This window comes from Myotis daubentonii, chromosome 6 (genome assembly GCF_963259705.1).
Source record: "Myotis daubentonii chromosome 6, mMyoDau2.1, whole genome shotgun sequence".
Lineage (NCBI taxonomy): Eukaryota > Metazoa > Chordata > Mammalia > Chiroptera > Vespertilionidae > Myotis > Myotis daubentonii.
The window spans coordinates 29332848-29352246 of record NC_081845.1 but is presented as its reverse complement, the minus strand read 5'-3'; the positions used below and the strand labels follow the sequence as shown (position 1 = coordinate 29352246).

Sequence of the window (19399 nt, the reverse complement as noted above, 5' to 3'; positions counted from 1 at the left end):
CCAAGATGCCTCTATGTGAGTGATCTCACTATCACATTTTCTTACCTATTCCCCCAAAATAGAAACTGGAAGGATAAAAGCCAGAAACCTAACATCTCACTTTTATAAACTTACATACTGCCTACTATTTAGAGCAATTTATCATCAGTATAAGTAAAAAGAGTTAAAAGAAATATAAAAACTTCTGATATATACAAAGATGATACAAAATGAAATTCAAACTTTTATAACAATAAGCATAATTAATTATTTAAGGCAATAAGCTTTAAGTATGTATTCCCCATTATCATCTTATAAAATTTTTATGGGGTATGTATATTTCATTTGCTTTTTAAAACAAGGGGAATAAAGACAAAGCAGCATCTAAGGGAGAACTTTAAAATTAGCTTTAACTACCAGTTTTTATAATATTGACTTTTGTTATTTCCTAAAATAAATCAATGCTTATTTCGTTTTGCATATTTAAATTATGGCCCAATATCAGTTTCTCTTAAAAATATATATGTATATATATTATTTCAGAGAGGAAGGGAGAGGGAGAGAGAGACAGAAACATCAATGATGAGAGAGAATCATTGATCAGCTCCCTCCTGCACATCCCATACTGGGGATCGAGCCCACAACCTGGGCATGTGCCCTGACTGGGAATCGAACTGTAACTTCCAGGTTCATAGGTCAATGCTCAATCACTGAGTGACACTGCCCAGGCAGTTACTCTTTTTCTGCTTTCTTTATAAAAAATAATTGATAGCACTTTCTATGAAAATCACGTTGAAACAAAATACTAAAATAAAAAATATATTTCTAATGAAAACAGAACTCCAACCATCTCAGAGACTAAAGTAAACAACCTAGATCAGTGGTCAGCAAACTCATTAGTCAACAGAGCCAAATATCAACAGTACAACGATTGAAATTTCTTTTGAGAGCGAAATTTTTAAAACCTAAACTATATAGGTAGGTACACTGTTATTAACTTCATTAGGGTACTCCTAAGGCTTAGGAAGAGCCACACTCAAGGAGCCAAAGAGCCGCATGTGGCTCGCGAGCCGTAGTTTGCCGACCATGGAGATCAATGAGCCACACTTGAAGCGCAGAGGAAAGGCATCTATCTGCATGTAAATCTTAGGGTTCAGGGAATTCACTTGGCAGCTGACATTGGAAGAACAGAAAGTACTAGCACAAGCAGTGGCAAAAACTGAGTTACTATAGTCAGTGGGTGGCATCAGGGCCCTTGGGTTATATCCAAGTGTGTTGAAAGTTTCAACAATGCTGATCGAAGCTATAGAAAAGATAAATACATTTTAAAATCACTACGACCCCACTGGCTGAATAACCCAAAATTGTACTTGAATGGAATTCAACTTTGGCTGAAATTTCTTAAAAAGCTGGCCACAGGTCTGCCATCAACACATATGTTTTGGTTTGACACTGGGCCTCCCAAACAACAAAGCAGGTGAAATTCCACAAAGATACACTTCTAATAAATCATCCTGTCAGTTAGACAGTAACATTTACATATCACCCTTCCAGTTCCTAATTGGATAATCAGTTGCAAGACTAAATTACACAGTACTGAAGGCAATAAGAAACACAGGCATGTAAACAATATCACAATGGCTCATTGTATTGTCAAGTTTACCCTACTTAAGCATGCTATTTCTATTTAGATAAAGAAAGCCTCATAATCATACCATTTTTATGAAGGCCCTAATCAAGTAAAACTAACCAACACAATATACTGTTTAGGAGTACATACTATTTTTTTTTTAAAGGGAATGATAAACACAAAATTCGGAATGGCAGCTACCTTCAGCAGAAGGAAGAAATATGAGATGGGAAAAGAGCATGATATAGAAAGCAACAGTACTAGTAAAATCAATTTTATAAATATGTTAATACCTTAGGCATATATCAATTATACTCTTTTGTGTTTATCATTTTTTCCATGATTGACTTTTAAAACGTCTCTATATGGAGTACTTTATGGAATAGGACATAGCAAACCTGAATTATGCAGAGAGTAACTTATATTTATTGTTAATTAGAAATCCCTTTGAAAGTTCTTTGATCTTTGCACTATTTCTGGTTGAAAAATGTATGAAGTTAGCTGTAGTATAACAACATATAAAAAGAGCTAATAATGTGCTTTTAGTTCTTTGATATTTGCCACCATTTTTTTATTAAGATTTCATTTTTTTAGAGCACTTTTGGTTCACAGCACAATTGAGGAGATGGTACCGAGATTTCCCATATACTCCCTGGCCCACATACAGTCTCTCCATTATCAACATCCCCACCAGAGTGGTGGTGCATTTATAACAACTGATGAACTGACATTGACATGTCAGAATCGCCCAAAGGCCATAGTTTACACTAAGGTTCACTCTTGGTGATGTACATTCTATGGATTTGGATAGATGTATAATGACATGCATCCATTATTAAAGTATCATATAGACTATTTTAATTGCCCTAAAAATCATTTATGCTCTACTTATTCATCCCTCCCCCTACCTTCAACCCTGGGCAACCACTGATCTTTTTATTCTCTTCATAGTTTTGCCTTTTCCAAAATGCCCTATAGTTGGAATCATGTAGCCTTTACAGATTGACTTCTTTCACCTATTAATATGCATTTAAGAAGATGGGATACATACATATGATGGACTATTACTCAGGCATGAGGAAAGATGAAATGCTGCCATTTGCGACAATATGATGGACCTTGAGAATATTATGCTAAGTGAAATAAGTCATATTCACTCATATCTACACTAATAAAAGAGAAACATGGTAATTGGTGTACGACCGCTACTCTTCCCATTGGCTAATCAGGGCGATATGCAAACTAACTGTCAGCCAAGATGGCAGCCGGCAGCCAGGCAGCTTGAAACTAACATGAGGCTTGCTTGCTTCAGTGACAGAGGACTCCAACGTTCCCCGCAGGCCGCTACAGGCCTCTGAGCCTGCAGTTTCAAACATTGTAACAAATACAGACGCTAAACAAAACCCCAGAAACCAGCTTTCAGCTAGCCGGGATCTCAGAGCTGGAGTTGATACAGAGTTTCGAGAACCGAAACAAACCAGATACCTGCTTTCAGGAGCAGAGGCCTAAGAGCTGGAGCCTCAGAGCTAAAGCTGGCCCAGAATAAAAAAAAGAAAAAGAAAAAAAGGAGCAGTTGGGAGCTTCAGTCCCAGCCTGAAAACAGCCCTCAGCCCCTCACCCAGACTAGCCAGGCACCCCAGTGGGGACCCCCACCCTGATCCAGGACACCCTTCAGGGCAAACCAGCCGGCCCCCACCCATGCACCAGGCCTCTATTCCATATAGTAGAAGGGTAATATGCCTCCAGGCACCGGGATCAGCGTGATAGGGGGCAGCGCCCAAAACCCCTGATCGCCCTGTGGCTCTGTGTGTGACGGGGTGGAGCCACAACCTCCCTATCTGCCCTGCTCTGTTCATGACAGGGGAAGGCGCCCCAACCCCCTGATTGGCCCTGCTCTGTGTGTGTCAGGGTGTGGCACCCCATCACCCTCCCCCCCCCCCACGGGCCCTGCTCTGTGTGTGACGGGGTAGAGCCATAACCTCCCCATCAGCCCTGCCCTGAGTGTGACAGTGGCGGCACCCCAACCCCCTGATCGGCCCTGCTCTGTGGGTGATAGAGGGTGGCGCCTCAACCCCCGATCCGCCCTGCTCTGTGTGTGACAGGGGGCGGTGTGCCAACTCCCCTATCGACCCTACTCTGTGAGTGACAGGGGGGAGCTCCTCAACCCCCTGATGGGCTCTGCTCTGTGCATGACAGGGGGGAGCTCCCCAACCCCCTGATGGGCCCTGCTCTGTGCGTGACAGGGGGGAGGTCCCCAACCCCCTGATGGGCCCTGCTCTGTGCGTGACGGGGGGGCGGAGCTCCCCAACCCCCTGATCGGCCCTGCTCTGTGCATAACAGGGGGCAGTGCCCCAACCCCCTGACTGGCCCTGCTCTGTGCGTGACGGGGTGGCGCCACAACCTCCCCATCAACTCTGCCTTGAGTGTGACAGGGGGCGGTGCCTCAACCCCCCAATCGGCCCTACCCTGAGCATGACTGAGGGTGGCATCGCAACCTCCCAATCTGCCCTGCTCTGTGCATGACAGGGGGGCGGCGCCCCAACTCCCCAATTGGCCCTGCTCTGAGCCCATCCAGGGGCTGCACCTAGGGATTGGGCCTGCCCTCTGCCAGCCGGGAGCAGGCCTAAGCCAGCAGGTCGTTATCTCCCAAGGGGTCCCAGACTGCGAGAGGGCACAGGCTGGGCTGTGCCCCCCCTCCCCCCCCGCCCCGAGTGCACAAATTTTTATGCACCGGGCCTCTAGAGTGGAATATAAAACTGAAACTCATAGACACAGAAACCAGTGTGGTGGTTATCAGAGGAAAGCGGGTAGTAGGGTGGTGGGGGTTGGAGAGAGCCTAACATATGGTGTTGGAACATGGTTTGACTTTGGGTGGTAGGCCCGCAGTGCAACATACAGATTTGGTATCATAGAAGTGTACACTTGAAACTTGTATGATCCCATTGACCAGTGTCACCCCAATAAATTTAATTTCAAAAGATTTCTCTATGTCTTTTTATGGCTTGATAGCTCATTTCTTTTTAGTGCTAAGTAATATCCATTGTCTGAATGCACCAGTTTACTTATTCATTCACCAACTGAAGGATACCTTGGTTGCTTTCAAGTTTTGACAATTACAAATAAAGCCTCTATGAATTTCTGTGTCCAGGTTTTGGTGTGGACACGTTTTCAATGTCTTTGGGTAAAAAAAAAAATGCTAGGTTGTATGGCAAGAAAATATTTAATTTTGTAAGAAACAGCCAAACTGTCTTTCAAAGTAGCTGAACCACTTTCAGAAATGAATGAGAGTTCCTGTTGCTTCATAGCCTTGCCAGCATTTGGTGTTATCAGTGTTTTGGATTTTGGCCATTCTAATAGGTGTATAGTGGTATTTTGTTGTTTTGATTTGTATTTTCCTGATGACATATGATGTGGGAAATCTTTTCATATGCTTACTTGCTTCTCATCTATATATCTTCTTTAGTGAGGTATCCGTTAAGACAGTGGTTCTCAACATGTGGGTCGCGACCCCTTTGGCGGCCGAATGACCTTTCACAGGGGTCGCCTAAGACCACCCTGCATATCAGATATTTACATTATGATTCATAACAGTAGCAACATTACAGTTATGAAGTAGCAACGAAAATAACTTTATGGTTGGGTCACAACATGAGGAACTGTATTTAAAGGGCCAGAAGGTTGAGAACCACCACGTTAGGTCTTGGACCTATTTTTTGATCAGTTTATTTCTATTTTTGAGTTTTAAGAGTTCTTTGCACATTTTGGATAACAGTCCTTTATCAGTATGTCTTCTGAAAATATTTACTACCAGTCAGTGCTTCATTTTCCCCATTGCCTTGACATTGTCTTTCTTAGTGCCAGACCCAAGGTCAACTATGTTTTCTCTTATTATCTTATCGGGGTTTTATAGTGTTACATTTTACATTTCAGGCTGTGATGCATTTTGAGTTAATTTTTGTGAAGGTTATAAGTCTGTGTTTAGAATCATTTTTTTGCATGTGAATGCCCAGTTGTTCCAGTACATTTGCTGAAAAAACTATCTTTGCTCCATTGACTTGTCTTTGTTCCTTTGTCAAAGATCAATTGTCTGTATTTATTTAGGTCTATTTCTGGTCTCTCTGTTCTTTTCTATTGATCTATTTTTCTACTCATTCACCAATGCTACACTGTCTTCATTAGTGTAGCTTTTTAGTAAGTCTTGAAGTCAGGTATGTCAATCATCCAACTTTGTTCTTCAATATTGTGTTAGCAAATCTGTTGGTTTATTTTTTAAAAATATATATTTTATTGATTTTTCACAGAGAGGAAGGGAGAGGGATAGAGAGTTAGAAACATCGATGAGAGAGAAACATCGATCAGCTGCCTCCTGCACATCTCCTACTGGGGATGTGCCCGCAACCAAGTACATGCCCTTGGCTGGAATCGAACCCGGGACCCTTGAGTCTGCAGGCCGACGCTCCGTCGCTGAGCCAAACCGACTAGGGCTCCATGGGTTTTTTGTCGTTGTTATTGTAGTTGTTTTTCCTCTCCATAAATCTTTAGAATCTATGTTTTGCTATCCACAAAGTAACTTTCTGGAATTTTTATTGGGATTGCATTGAATCTATAGATCAAGTCAGGAAGAACTGACATTTTGATAATATTAAATCTTTTTATCCATGAACATGGAATATATTTCTATTTATTGATTCTTCCTTATTTTTATTCATCAGAGTTTTATAGTTTTCCTCATGTGTATGTTGTACATATTTTGTTAGGTTATACCTAAGTATTTCATTTGGGGGGTTCTAATGTAAATTGTATTGTGTTTTTAATTTCAAATTCCATTTTTTTCATTATTGATATATAGGAAAGGGACTGTATCCTGCACCCTTGTTATAACTACTAATTAGTTCCAGGAGGTTTTTTGGGGGCAATTCATTTGGATTTTTTTACATGGTATTTACAACTTGCTAATCAAATCCAAATATGACCATCTTTGGTAGAATCAAAATATAATTTGAGGTTACTCTCCTAAATGCTAGGTAAAAACTAATTTTTAAAAAAAGCCTTTGCTGAAATTTCTCCAAAACCTGAAACTGGTTAAAAGAGTTTTTCATGAGTTTTTTTTTCTCTTGAGCATTATGTTCTTTGGCCATTTTGAAGGTTACTCTCTGATCTTCGACAATTTCTCAAACAAAGAGATATTAGTTGATCATTACCATAATGTAATTAATATAGTAGATCTGTAGAGAGGTTGAAAATTTCAAGAGTTAGGTACAATTGCCAAATTGCGTGCAGTATTTAGTCTATTTCAAACAAATGCGATGCACATTAAAAAAATTAATAGAAGATTCAAATAAAAAGTCAATTGACACATCTGAACAATAAACCTTGAATTTGTACTACACTACAGTCCTGAACAATGGTGGTATTTATTGAGATAGAGAATAATGAGGTAGAAGCAGGTTTGGGAGGTAAAACCAAGAATATTGATTTTGAGCACAAGTTTGAAATACATATTAACCCTCTAAGCAGAGACAAAGCAGGCAGTTGGATAGAGGAATAGGGAACTTAGGAAAGATTGGGACTCCAGATTTAAATCTGGAGGACCATCACCACATAGAATATACTAAAAACCATGATGCTAGGTGAAATGCCCAAGTGCAGAATGTAGACTATAAAAGGAAGAGGATCTAGAACTGATTTCTAGACATTTGACATTGAGAGGTTAAGAAGAGGAAGAGAAACTGGAAAGGGAAACTAAAAAGAAACAGCCAGAAAAGTAGGAGGAAAGTCAGGAGGGCATATTTTCCCAGAAGCCAAGTTTAAGAAAGTATTTCAAGAAACAGAAAGTGACCAACTGGATCAAATATTCCTGAGAGTTTGAGTTAAATAAAGATTTAAAATTGGCCATTATATCTGTCAGTGTAGCGGTGACTGATGACCTTAATTATAGCTCTTTCAGCAGTGGGTTTAAGAGAGAATGGGAGAAGAGGAAGTGGAAACTAGATGTGTAGACAGTTCTTTTAAGAGCTTTGCTGAAAATAGATTAAGAAAAATAGAGTGGCACTAAAAGACTCAAGATCAAGATAAATTTTATTTTGTTTTGTTTACGATGAGATACGGCATAGTATGTGTGTAGACAGATTGAAATGAAGTAATAGAAATGGAAAATTATACAATACGGGAGGGAAGGGGGGTAATCTGAGTAACAGAATACGCAGGAAGGTTAGAGGTTGTTGAGTGTGCACACAGAAAGTTGTCCTTAGAAGAACAGACAGTTCATCTAACAGGAGGGAACATGGAGTACAGCTTCACCTGAAGGTAGATTGGTAGACGTGATAATGGGAGAAGTAGAAGTCTCTTCTGATTGCTTTTGTGTTCTTACTGAAACAAGTAGTAAGTTCATTATGTGCTTTGGCCAATATGAAGATTGTTCTCTGAGTGAGCACTGAGAGGATCAGGGAAGGGATGACCAAGTTTGAGGACAGAGGGAAACAGGCACTGGGAGAATAAGATATTCAACTGACTAGGGACTGTAGCACATTGTTGGCAGTACTGGGCGCCCACTTGATATTTGTGGTCATACAGATTAAGCAAGACCCAATGGCATGCTTCTGTGATTTTTTAAATAGTGCTCAGCTGCTCAGGTGCAGACATGCATAGGCAGGTAGTCGGGGTTAATCAGGATTACAGATTTTCTAGCTGAGTAAAACTGAAAGCAAAAGGGATATGGTAATTGAGGACATGCAAGGATGTGTTTATAATATTGGATCACAAATCTTTGGTTTTAAAAAATGAGGAAATGAGGAAGGCATAAAGACTGGGGAAATCCTCCCACTACAAATTCACAGAGCAAGCCCCATTTCAGCAAAAAACAGGGAGGTTACATCTGTTGGCATTCTATTTTTTAAAAAAAATCTCTTTTCCTTTACAGTTTAGATCTTCTGGTAGAGTGATGGTCCCTTTCTATTTATGCCTAAGGACACTAATGGCAATTTTTAAAATATCAAAGTAGGTCACATCATAATGACTTTTTGTGGCAAACATAAATTGGCTCAGGTTGTGGTTATTGCAGTGAAGTTATGAGTTTAATTTGTGTTAACATGTGGAAACATTAAATGCATTAGAATAAAAAATAATTTTAAGTTATAATTTTAAGTTGTCATTCAGTAAAAATGCGAAGTAGAAATAAAGCAAATGCAATGGTATTGCAGTGTCTTTGATACACTTCTCTTGACTTCTAACTTATATTTGATAGAGATCCATGTCAAGATCAAAAGATATTTTATTTTTTATTATTAACTTAGAAGACAGAGAAGTCATTAGGAAAACTGCTTATCAATTATTATCATGTAATTATCTTTTAACTATCTGTACCAGCATGGCACTGTGGTAGTACACACATAAGTGAAATCTTAGCCCAAGGGAATTCACATTATGAGGTATCAAAGTTAAGTCTTATTTACAGTTACAATAACACAAGTTCTTTTTTTATTCTATGCTATTTAAAATCGCAATTTAAGAGCAAAGAGGGGCAGTCTGATTAGAGAGATCTTCAAAATAATTTAGTCATTCTTATTCTAGAGAGGCCTACACAAGACTAGAATTTACCTTTGAAACTGAGCAATGATAAAAGCATATAATGGTTAGGAAAAGCTAATTTAGCCAGATATACTTTAATGGGTGACTGGTTAAACAAACTGTGTTGCAAGCATACCATGAAATGCCACTCAGCATTAAAAGGAACATGCCATCAACATATGAAACAACTTGGATGAAATCTCCAGGGAATTATTCTGAGTGAAAAAGCCAATCCCCCATAGACACATATATATGATCCAATTTATATAATAATATTGAAATGACAAAATCATGGAGAACAAAGTCATGGATGACAGGGGCCAGGGATGGGACTAAGGGAGAAAGTAGGTGTGGCCATAAAAATGCTGCATGAGGTCCTTTGTGGTGATGTAACTATTCTGTGTCTTGACTGTTTCAAGATCCATGTCCTGGTTGTGATATTATGATGCAGTTATACAGGATGTTACCATTGGAGAAAACTGAGTAAAGCTACACAGATCTCTCTGCATTATGTTATACAACTAATGTCAATCTACAATTAACTCAATAAAAATGTGAAATATGAAAGATTTAATAAAAGGCTAATTTTAAAAATACCATTTGTAATAGCACTAATAAAAACAAAACAGGTATATATTTAACAAAATATGTGCAGTATATATATATATATATATATATATATATATGCTGGAAACTACAAAACATCAATGAAAGGTATCAAAGATCTAAATAAATAGAGAGATATATCATGTTCATGGATTGGAAGAGTACATGTTAATATTTCAAGTTTTCACAAATAATTTTGTAGATTCAATGAAATTCCTCTCAAAAGTCCCAGTAGAATTATTTGTAGATATTCATAAGAGTAGTATAAAATTCAAACAGAGGCAAAGCATTTAGGAATAGCCTAATAAATTTTGAAAAAAGACTGATGATAAATTGCAATAATCAACACAGTGTGGGACTTGTGACCAGACAGACACATCAGTAGAACAGAATAGAATCCACATAGAGCCACAATATAGTCACTTGATTTCTGACAAAGGTGCAAAGCAATTGTGAAAGGATAGTCCTCTCAAGAAATGGTGCTGGAACAACTGTATAACCTTATGGGGTGGGGGAAGAGACTCAATTTGACACCATACCTAAAGAACTAACTCGAAAAAGATCATAGGTCTAAGAAGTAAAACTTCTAAAAAGAAATAGAGAAGAAACTCTTTTTGACCTTGGATTAGGTAAAACTTTCTTAAATAAACATCAAATGCATGTTCCATAAAAGAAAAAAATTATTATTATTTGGATGTCATAAAAATGATAAACTTTTGCCCTGCAAAAGAAATTACATGTCATGCCAGGGAGAAAATGTTTGCAAATCTCTTATTTGACAAAGAACTTATATTCAGCATACACAAAAAATTTTAACGTTCAATCCTAAGAAACAATCTAATTTTTTAATGGGCAAAGACTGGAAAAGATACTTCTCAAAGATATGATATGTATGATAAATATGCACAGAAAAAGACCCTTAACATCAATAGTCACCAGTAAAATGCGAATTAGAACCACCATGAGATACTAGCACACACTTATTATAATACCTAAATTAGAAGAAAAATTGACAATGCCACACTGATGAGACTCAAAGCAATTGGAACTCTCAAACACTGCTGATGGTAATACTATATGGCACATCCACCCTGGAAAACAGTTTGGCAGTTTCTTATCCAGTTATATAGCCAAGCAATCCCACTCCTAGGTACACTCCCAGTAAAAATGAAAACTCATGTTCATTCAAGAACTTGTATGCAAATGTTTATAGCTGCTGCTTTATTATTACCCCAAACTAGAAAAAACTCAAAAGCTCTTCAACTTATGAGTGGATAAATATTCCATGGTATTCATAAGTTGAATACCATGGGATGCAATTCAACAATTAAAGAAATACTATCTACACTAATAAAAGAGAAACATGGTAATTGGCATACGACCGCTACCCTTTTCATTGGCTAATCAGCGAGATATGCAAATTAACTGTCAGCCAAGATGGCCGCCGGCAGCCAGGCAGCTTGAAACTAACATGAGGCTTGCTTGCCTCAGTGACGGAGGATCGTTGGAGGAAACCAAGTTCCCCGCCTAAAGCTGCAGGCCTCTGAGCGGGCAGTTTAGAAACATTTTAACAAATACCGCGGGACTTCAGCCAGCAGATTCGCAACATTGTAAGCAAAGGCCAGAAACCTACTTTCAGCCGAGGAGGCCTAAGAGCTGGAGCCAAGCCTCAAGGTAAAGCTGGCCCAGGATAAAAAAAAAAAAAAAAAGAAAAAGAAAGAAAAGAAAAAAAGGAGCGGTTGGGAACTTCAGTCACTCCCAGCCTGAAAACAGCCCTCAGCCCCTCACCTAGACTGGCCAGGCACCCCAGTGGGGACCCCCACCCTGATCCAGGACACCCTTCAGGACAAACCAGCCGGCCCCACCCATGCACCAGGCCTCTACTCTATAAGTAAAAGGTTAATATGCCTCCCGGCACCGGGATCAGCCTGACAGGGGGCAGCGCCCAAACCCCCTGATCGCCCTGCAGCTCTGTGTGTGACAGGGGGCGGGGCCACAACCCCCTGAGCAGCCCTGCTCTGTGCCTGATAGGGGGGAGCTCCCCTCCCCTCCTCCCCACGGGCCCTGCTCTGTGTGTGATGGGGTAGAGTCATAACCTCCCCATCGGCCCTGCCCTGAGTGTCACAGTGGCGGCGCCCCAACCCCCTGATCGGCCCTGCTCTGTGGGTGATAGAGGGCGGTGCCCCAACTCCCTGATGGGCCCTGCTCTGTGTGTGATGGGGGCAGCGCCCCAACCCCCTGATTGGCCCTGCTCTGTGCGTGACAGGGGGTGGCGCCGCAACCTCCCCATCGACCCTGCCTTGAGTGTGACAGGGGACGGTGCCCCAACCCCCCAATTGGCCCTACCCTGAGCGTGACTGAGGGTGGCATCACAACCTCCCAATCTGCCCTGTTCTGTGCATGACGGGGCGGCGCCCCAACTCCCCAATCGGCCCTGCTCTGAGCCTGACCAGGGGCTGCACCTAGGGATTGGGTCTGCCCTCTGCCACCCGGGAGCAGGCCTAAGCCAGCAGGTCGTTATCTCCCGAGGGGTCCCAGACTGCGAGAGGACACAGGCCTGGCTGAGGGACCCCCCCGAGTGCACAAATTTTTGTGCACAGGGCCTCTAGTTCAGTAATAAAATGAAACAAACTATTGATACACAACAGCATGTAGGAATCTGAAATGCATTATGCTAAACTCAAAGAGCCATACTCAAATGCTATGTACTATATGTTATGTTTTTTCTAGAAAACGCAAAACCATAGGGATAGAGAACAAATCTGGGGTTGCTAAGATTCAGGGGAGAGTTTGGCTACAAGGGGATAGCATGAAGGAATATCTTTAGGTGACTGTGGTGGTGGCTACATGAGTCTATGCATCTATCAAAACCCATAAACTGTACACCAAAAAGAGTTAATTTTTGTGAATGTTAATTTAAAAATTAAGTTTTACAAACCATCCTATCTAATAAAGAGGGAATATGCTAACTGACCCTCATGCTGCCGCAAAGATGGTAGTGCCCATAGCCAATAAGGAGGGGATATGCTAATTCACTGCCACTTCCTCAAAGATGGTGGCATCTACAGCCACAAGATGGCTGGCAGGGGAGGGCAGTTGGGGGGGACCAGGCCAGCAGGGGAGGGCAGTTGGGGCAACCAGGTTTGCAGGGGAGGGCAGTTGGGGGGGCTATCAGGCTGGCAGGCAGAAGCAGTTAGGGGCAATGAGGCAGGCAGGCGAGCGGTTGGGAGCCAGCAGTCCCAGATTGTGACAGTCAGACATCCCTCGAGGGGTCCCAGATTGGAGAGGGTGCAGGCTGGGCTGAGGGACACTCCCCCCCCCCTCCACCAGTGCACAAATTTCATGCACCGGGCCTCTAGTATGTATATATTGAGCTTTTCTCTTTTTAAAAAAAAAAGAATATATATGGCTCAAAAGGTAAAACACAAAATATTAACATTGGTATCTCTGAGTAATATTCTTCTCTGCAATTTAAAAATAACTTTTAAATCTGACTATATATGTACATACACTGTATATATATATATTGAGTATCCAGATTATTATGACCACCCCATCAGTACTTCATTGAGCCACCTTTTGCCTTCAATAGTGCGGCGATTCTTCTTGGCATTGCCTGAAGAAGAATCACTGCAGTATTGAAGGCAAAAGGTGGCCTAACAAAGTACTGATGGGGTGGTCATAATAATCTGGCCACTCAGTGTGTGTGTGTGTGTGAGTGTGTGTGTGTGTGTGTGTTTGTGTGTGTGTATATAATATATAACTGCAGCCTGACTTTGTGTGTATTTCCATGTGTATATAAAGTTCCCATTTAAATACCACCTTAAAGCACTCAAATGCTAAGATGCACAGAAAATTAGGGATAAATTAAGATGGAGTGTATTTTCTTCCCTATGGTTTCCTGTACTGTACAAATTTTCTATGATTCTATGTATTGCTTGTGAAATTAAATGTTTAAATAATAATAGCCTGACACATCTAAGTCAGTATTAAAGGGCTATACCATTATCTCACTGACTTTTTAGAACTCCATGCTTCTAAAATACTGTAATGGACACATTCTATTTTCTCAAGATGCAAAACAGTATTCAAGCAATTTCTCTGGTTATTATTGAGCAGTCTATCTTGATGAAGCCAATCGAAACTACATTCCCTATCTTGCTCCAGAATTGATCTGATCAAGGGATGCCCTGCATTCAAAGGGAGCTCTGTGCTCACTGGACTCCAGGAGGACTGCCCTGCCGGTGAGAAATGGGCCCTTTGCTGTCTAGCCATAGGCTGCTAGATACAAAAGAAAGCTCCGTTGTTATGGAATCCTAAGCAGAAAGATTTTTCCAAGCATGTTGGCTCACAGGAATATCTGATTCAATATGGAAAATTGTACTATTGTTCACAGTTCCACAGAAACACATGACACTTCAGGGGAACACAGAGAAACAAATGAAAACCCTCAAGAGCAGCTACCAATTTTGCTAAATGTTATACCAGGGATGGGGGATGGCAGGGATGGGAAAAGAAGTGACCTCAACTAGTGGTCAGATGACTTTCTGTAATTTCAATAACAGTTGTAACTAAGAAAGGGAATGGGTGATTATATCCTTAACTAGAGCCTCCACTCTAACAAAACCAGGCCTCTATTTTATGTTTGGTTCAAAAGAAACACTTTCAAAGAAAGTGAACAGGGTGCTTTGCAAAGTATTACACTCACAATTATTCCCCTAGGTTAGGAAAAAACATTATTTAATCCTTCTAGTTTATGAGCACATTTCAGGGTCAAAGATGATTCTACTAAAAAAAAAAAAAAAAAAAAAGATTTTTTTTAAATTTCACCTTCGTTGTATAATATGTAGTTCTAACTTTTAAACATTTTTTTAAATGCCAAAAATTCTTAGTATGTCTAAAAGCAAAAAGTGTATCCTCCAGGTATTCTTGACCATTTCCTGATCTTCGAACAACCCACACCCTTCTTTATCCTTCACGCTCTGGTTTTCTTAAATTCTTTTGCAATACAGATTTAGATAACAAAAATAAGTGCCTACATCATATTACCTTAAACCTCTACAAAAATGTCTTCACCTAGTCAAAATATAAGACCAAGCCTTTGGCTTTCATAAAAGTACTAGAGGCCCAGTGCATGAAATTCATGCAGGAGGGGGGTTGTCCCTCAGTCCAGCCTGCACTCTCTCACAGTCCAGGATCCCTCACTCCTTAACGCCCGTCTGCTTGCTCCTTACCGCTCGGCTCACTGCTCCTTAGCACTGCCGCAGAGGCGGGAGAGGCTCCCGCCACTGCTGCTGCGCTTGCCAGCCATGAGCCCAGCTTCTGGCTGAGTGGCCGTTACCCCTGTGGGAGTGCACTGACCACCAGGGGCAGCTCCTGCATTGAGTGTCTGTCCCCTGGTGGTCAGTGAACATCATAGCAACCAGTCGTTCCACTGTTCGGTCTATTTGCATATTAGCCTTTTATTATATAGGATGATATAAGAAACATCTATAATAATAAAAGTGTAATATGTTAATTAGACTGGATGACCTTCTGGATGAAGTCAGGGCTGCTATGGAAGCCCAGATCCCGGGTGCCAGAGGGAAGCCAGTGCCGGCAGCTGGGGGAAGGAAGGCTTACTCTTGCATGAATTTCGTGCATCGGGCCTCTAGTCAACTGTAAGAATCCTTCTATATGTTCTGCTAAAAACCAATCAAAGGCATTGCTACTATGCTACCTGATGTTCTCTGTATGACAGTCTGAGTGATAAATAAACTTGAAAAGTCAGTGCTGGAAAGAACTGTTTTGTTGGTTTTTTCCTGATAAATTGCTATGTTTCCTTTATGCTAACACTAGGAACAATGCACTCAAATGTGTATTCTTTTTTACGTTGGTTGCCCTAAAGATTAGCTAAATTTGCTTCACAATGGCAATAAGTAACCTATCCCTGTTGTCTAATACATATTTTTCTCTTCCTTTTATTTTAAAGTTGTTTTTTACAACATGTTTCTAATCATATCACAGTAAGAGTCACCTTCAATGTATTTTGAAATATGTTTAGATATGTCTTAAATATAGAAGGCAGGATTAATATATTGATCTATATAGTAGATCAACACTAAAATTTGGTAAGAAAAAGTTTCCATTTGTTCAAATGTTTAAAAATACCTATTATACTCCAGCACTACTTTGAGGCCTCAGCATGCATCTGCCTTTTTCATTTAATTTATTTATACTGGTTTTATTCTGATTCCTCATTTTAATCATCTTTGGGGGCAATTGTTATATAACTTTGGGGGGAGGGGCAATTATCCTTTAATTAGTGACCAGGGAAGGAATCTGCATCATTTGAAGAAAATTCATCAGCTGTAATATTGGTTAAGGAGGTATTTGAACTTCAGTTAGTTTAAATTTTCTTTCTTTCCAGCTTATTTCCAGTTAAGGGTATTCCTTCTCCTGGCACAGCATGTTGCATAGTGATAGTCTCCAAAATACTTTACAGTAAAGCAAAGATCTAGTTTTTCCAATGTTGTTCAGTTTTTATAGATTCTCATATTGCCCATTGTTGCATTTATGTCTCCTCTGCATAGTTTCATAGATGCAGTAGGCAAAAACATATATTTTGGTTAAAGCTCAAATTAACCAATTACCTAGTATACAGAAAGAACTAGCTGAGTCACTGCATAAATACAACAACATTTCAGAATTTCTTTTCTAGGTCTGAGGACATAAAGTCACGTGGACTAGCTTTCTATTGCTACTCTAACAAATTACCATATAGTTAGTGACTTAAATAACACACATTATTTTATACTTTTGCAGGGCAGAAGCCCAAAATGGGTCTCACCAGGTTAAAAGCAAGGTGTCAGCAGGGCCATATTTCTTCTGGAGGCTCCAGGGGAGAATTTATTCCCTTGTCCTTTCCAACTTCTAGACAACGCCCACATCCCTTGGCTCTTGGACCTTTCCTTCATCTTCAAAGCCAACAATCTTGCATCTCTCTGTGACTTTCTTCAGCAACCGACATCTTCCTCCAAGTGATTCCTCTTCTGCGTCCCTCCACTTTAAAAAACTCTTGTGATTTACTTTGGGCCCACCTGGAGAACCCAGGAGAATCTCCCTGTTTTAACGTCAGCTAATTAGCAACCTTAACTCTTCTTTGCCACGTAACCTCATGTAGTCACAGATTCCTGGGATTAAGAGATGGTCATCTTTGGGGATCCATTATTCTGCCTACCACATTACAGTGTTGCATTTCCATTTACTAATTTGAATTTTCTTAAAGAACTGTAGTTCTTTTACAGTTTTTTCAATCATGGGGAAAGACGTTCTTGGGAACAGAAGTTCAGCTTTTAACCATGAGCTTTGATTCTATTGGGATGACTTAAAGAAAGATATGGATATAGCTGGAATTGCCACGGCCATATAACCATCTCCTCCATACATGTAGTCTGAGATTCCTGACTTACGTTCTGGTAAACTGATGCCATGGAACATGGAATCAGACTGTGGCCACCAGGATGAATGTGCAGACTCCCTGCGAGCCAAGTGGATGAGGAAAGGGGCCCTCTCCTTAACATTTTGAGAAGCTGAACCCTCTTCCAAAATTACTCTAATGAGCTTAGAATTGCTAAAATTGTCCAAGGCATTAAGCAATGAAGTTTATTCAGCTTTGTTTTGTTTGTTTTTTAACACACAAAAATGAAAAGTTAAATGGGTAAATTATAGTAGCCTAATCTTTTCAAATGCCATTTCTAAGGATGGACAGGCGGGTTGTTTTAACAGCTTTACATGCTTACACTCTAAAGACTATAAACTCTGAAATAGCCGAAACCGGTTTGGCTCAGTGGATAGAGCGTCGGCCTGCGGACTGAAAGGTCCCAGGTTCGATTCTGGTCAAGGGCATGTACCTGGGTTGCGGGCACATCCCCAGTGGGAGATGTGCAGGAGGCAGCTCATCGATGTTTCTCTCTCATCGATGTTTCTAACTATCTCTCTTCCTTCCTCTCTGTAAAAAATCAATAAAATATATTAAAAAAAATAAACTCCGAAATATATATATATATATATATATATATGATATATAGATCACTTTGCATGAGTGTTTTTGTGAACATATTCTATACACACTTTCTCATAAGAACTCTTGATTAAAGAGAATTATTATATTTCAATCAGAACCACAGAGAGTAAGACATTTGAATGACTGGCTGAAGGCCCTATGCAAACTGAATCTAAAAATATGAAACAAAGTAAAAGTTTCCAATTTGAATCTATGTCTGAATTCTGATAGAGAAAAGTGTATTTGCGATGATCATTATTTAAAATAGACAAGTCCAACCACCAAAGGTTAAAATACAAACTGTGTGACAGTTTAAGTAGAGCCAAATTGGCTGTACTACAGTTTCCTGTCACCCAGAGGTTATAAGAAGTGTATTGTTTTTTGTGAGTCTTGTTTTTTAACACACAGTAAGCAATGCTAATATGAGAAGCAGTCACCTCTCATGGATTAACCAGCACTGTCAATGTGTATCCCTCTCACCTGCTGACCCTCTTCTCTGCTCCCCTCCACACTGTATCTAATGCAAAGGTGCTGTTCATAGTTCCCATGGCTCTGCTGGGGTCTCCAACAGTGTTTTAATTCAGCATTGCTCCTCGGTGGCACTAAAATGGGTCCACTCTAGGTAAGGTCTGATTAAGGAAGGGGATACTGTAGTAATTTAAGAGGAATTTTGTTTACATAGTCCCTAAAAGAATTCTGAAAACCTAGGTACATATTTTTAAATGATATCTAAATATTTCTAACATTAGTTTAAAGACGTTAAAAAGGGACATGATTTCTAACGCTCTGCTACACATTTGTCAGAACCTCAGGGCTGTAGATTTCACTCATTCAACTTATGGCAAATATACCATATCGCATAATTGGCAGAGCCAACCATCTTTGTGGGGCCAATCAACCCAGAACACTTTCCTGTCAAAACAAGTATGACTTCCTTTTTCAATCAAATATGAAGACAGTTCTGGTGACAATATTCTGAATGCTAAAAGGAACAGATAAACACAGCACAGAGCCTTATCATGTGCTCAACCCTTGGATGAGTGGGAACAAGAAAAAACAACTGGCAGGCATCACACATATTCAGAGAGAGAGATAAATGTCAAGAAAGACATGGAAGTTGAAGATCTGAAAAATGAAACCTCTGAAACCGTGGGAAGTCTTGGTGCTTCAGGATATGAGCACAATTTGGAGACTGCTGGGGAAAGGAACTTACATTCCTCTCTGAATGTTTCTAAGGTGATAAAAATAGAAGGTGGTTTTTCTAAACAAAACCCTGTGGCTACATTTCTTTGAAGGTCTCAAGCCTTTGGAAATATCTTAAAGCAGGTATCAAGTTCTCCTCATCAACGCTAAGAGTCAACAATAGAGATGACAATCTTGCTTGTGTAGCCAACCTCGGCATCCCCAGGAATTGGCTCTACATTTTCTGTAGTCTTTAGCATTGGTGGCTTTTGTTTGAACCCTCTGCCCGTGCTTGGTCACCTTTCAGTGTGTACTGGGAGAGTAAGTTAGCCACCTGTCATTCTCAAGTTCCTAGGTTCCACCCATGCCATTCTCCCCCCTTATGTTCACGT

At 40.3% G+C, this 19399-nt stretch overlaps 1 protein-coding gene across 10 annotated transcripts in view; it reads right to left on the bottom strand.

Moving 5' to 3' along the window:
- The window catches only part of AIG1 (androgen induced 1), a 192719-nt gene that overhangs the window by 172267 nt on the left and 1053 nt on the right, over positions 1–19399 (bottom strand). The window lies entirely within an intron of this gene.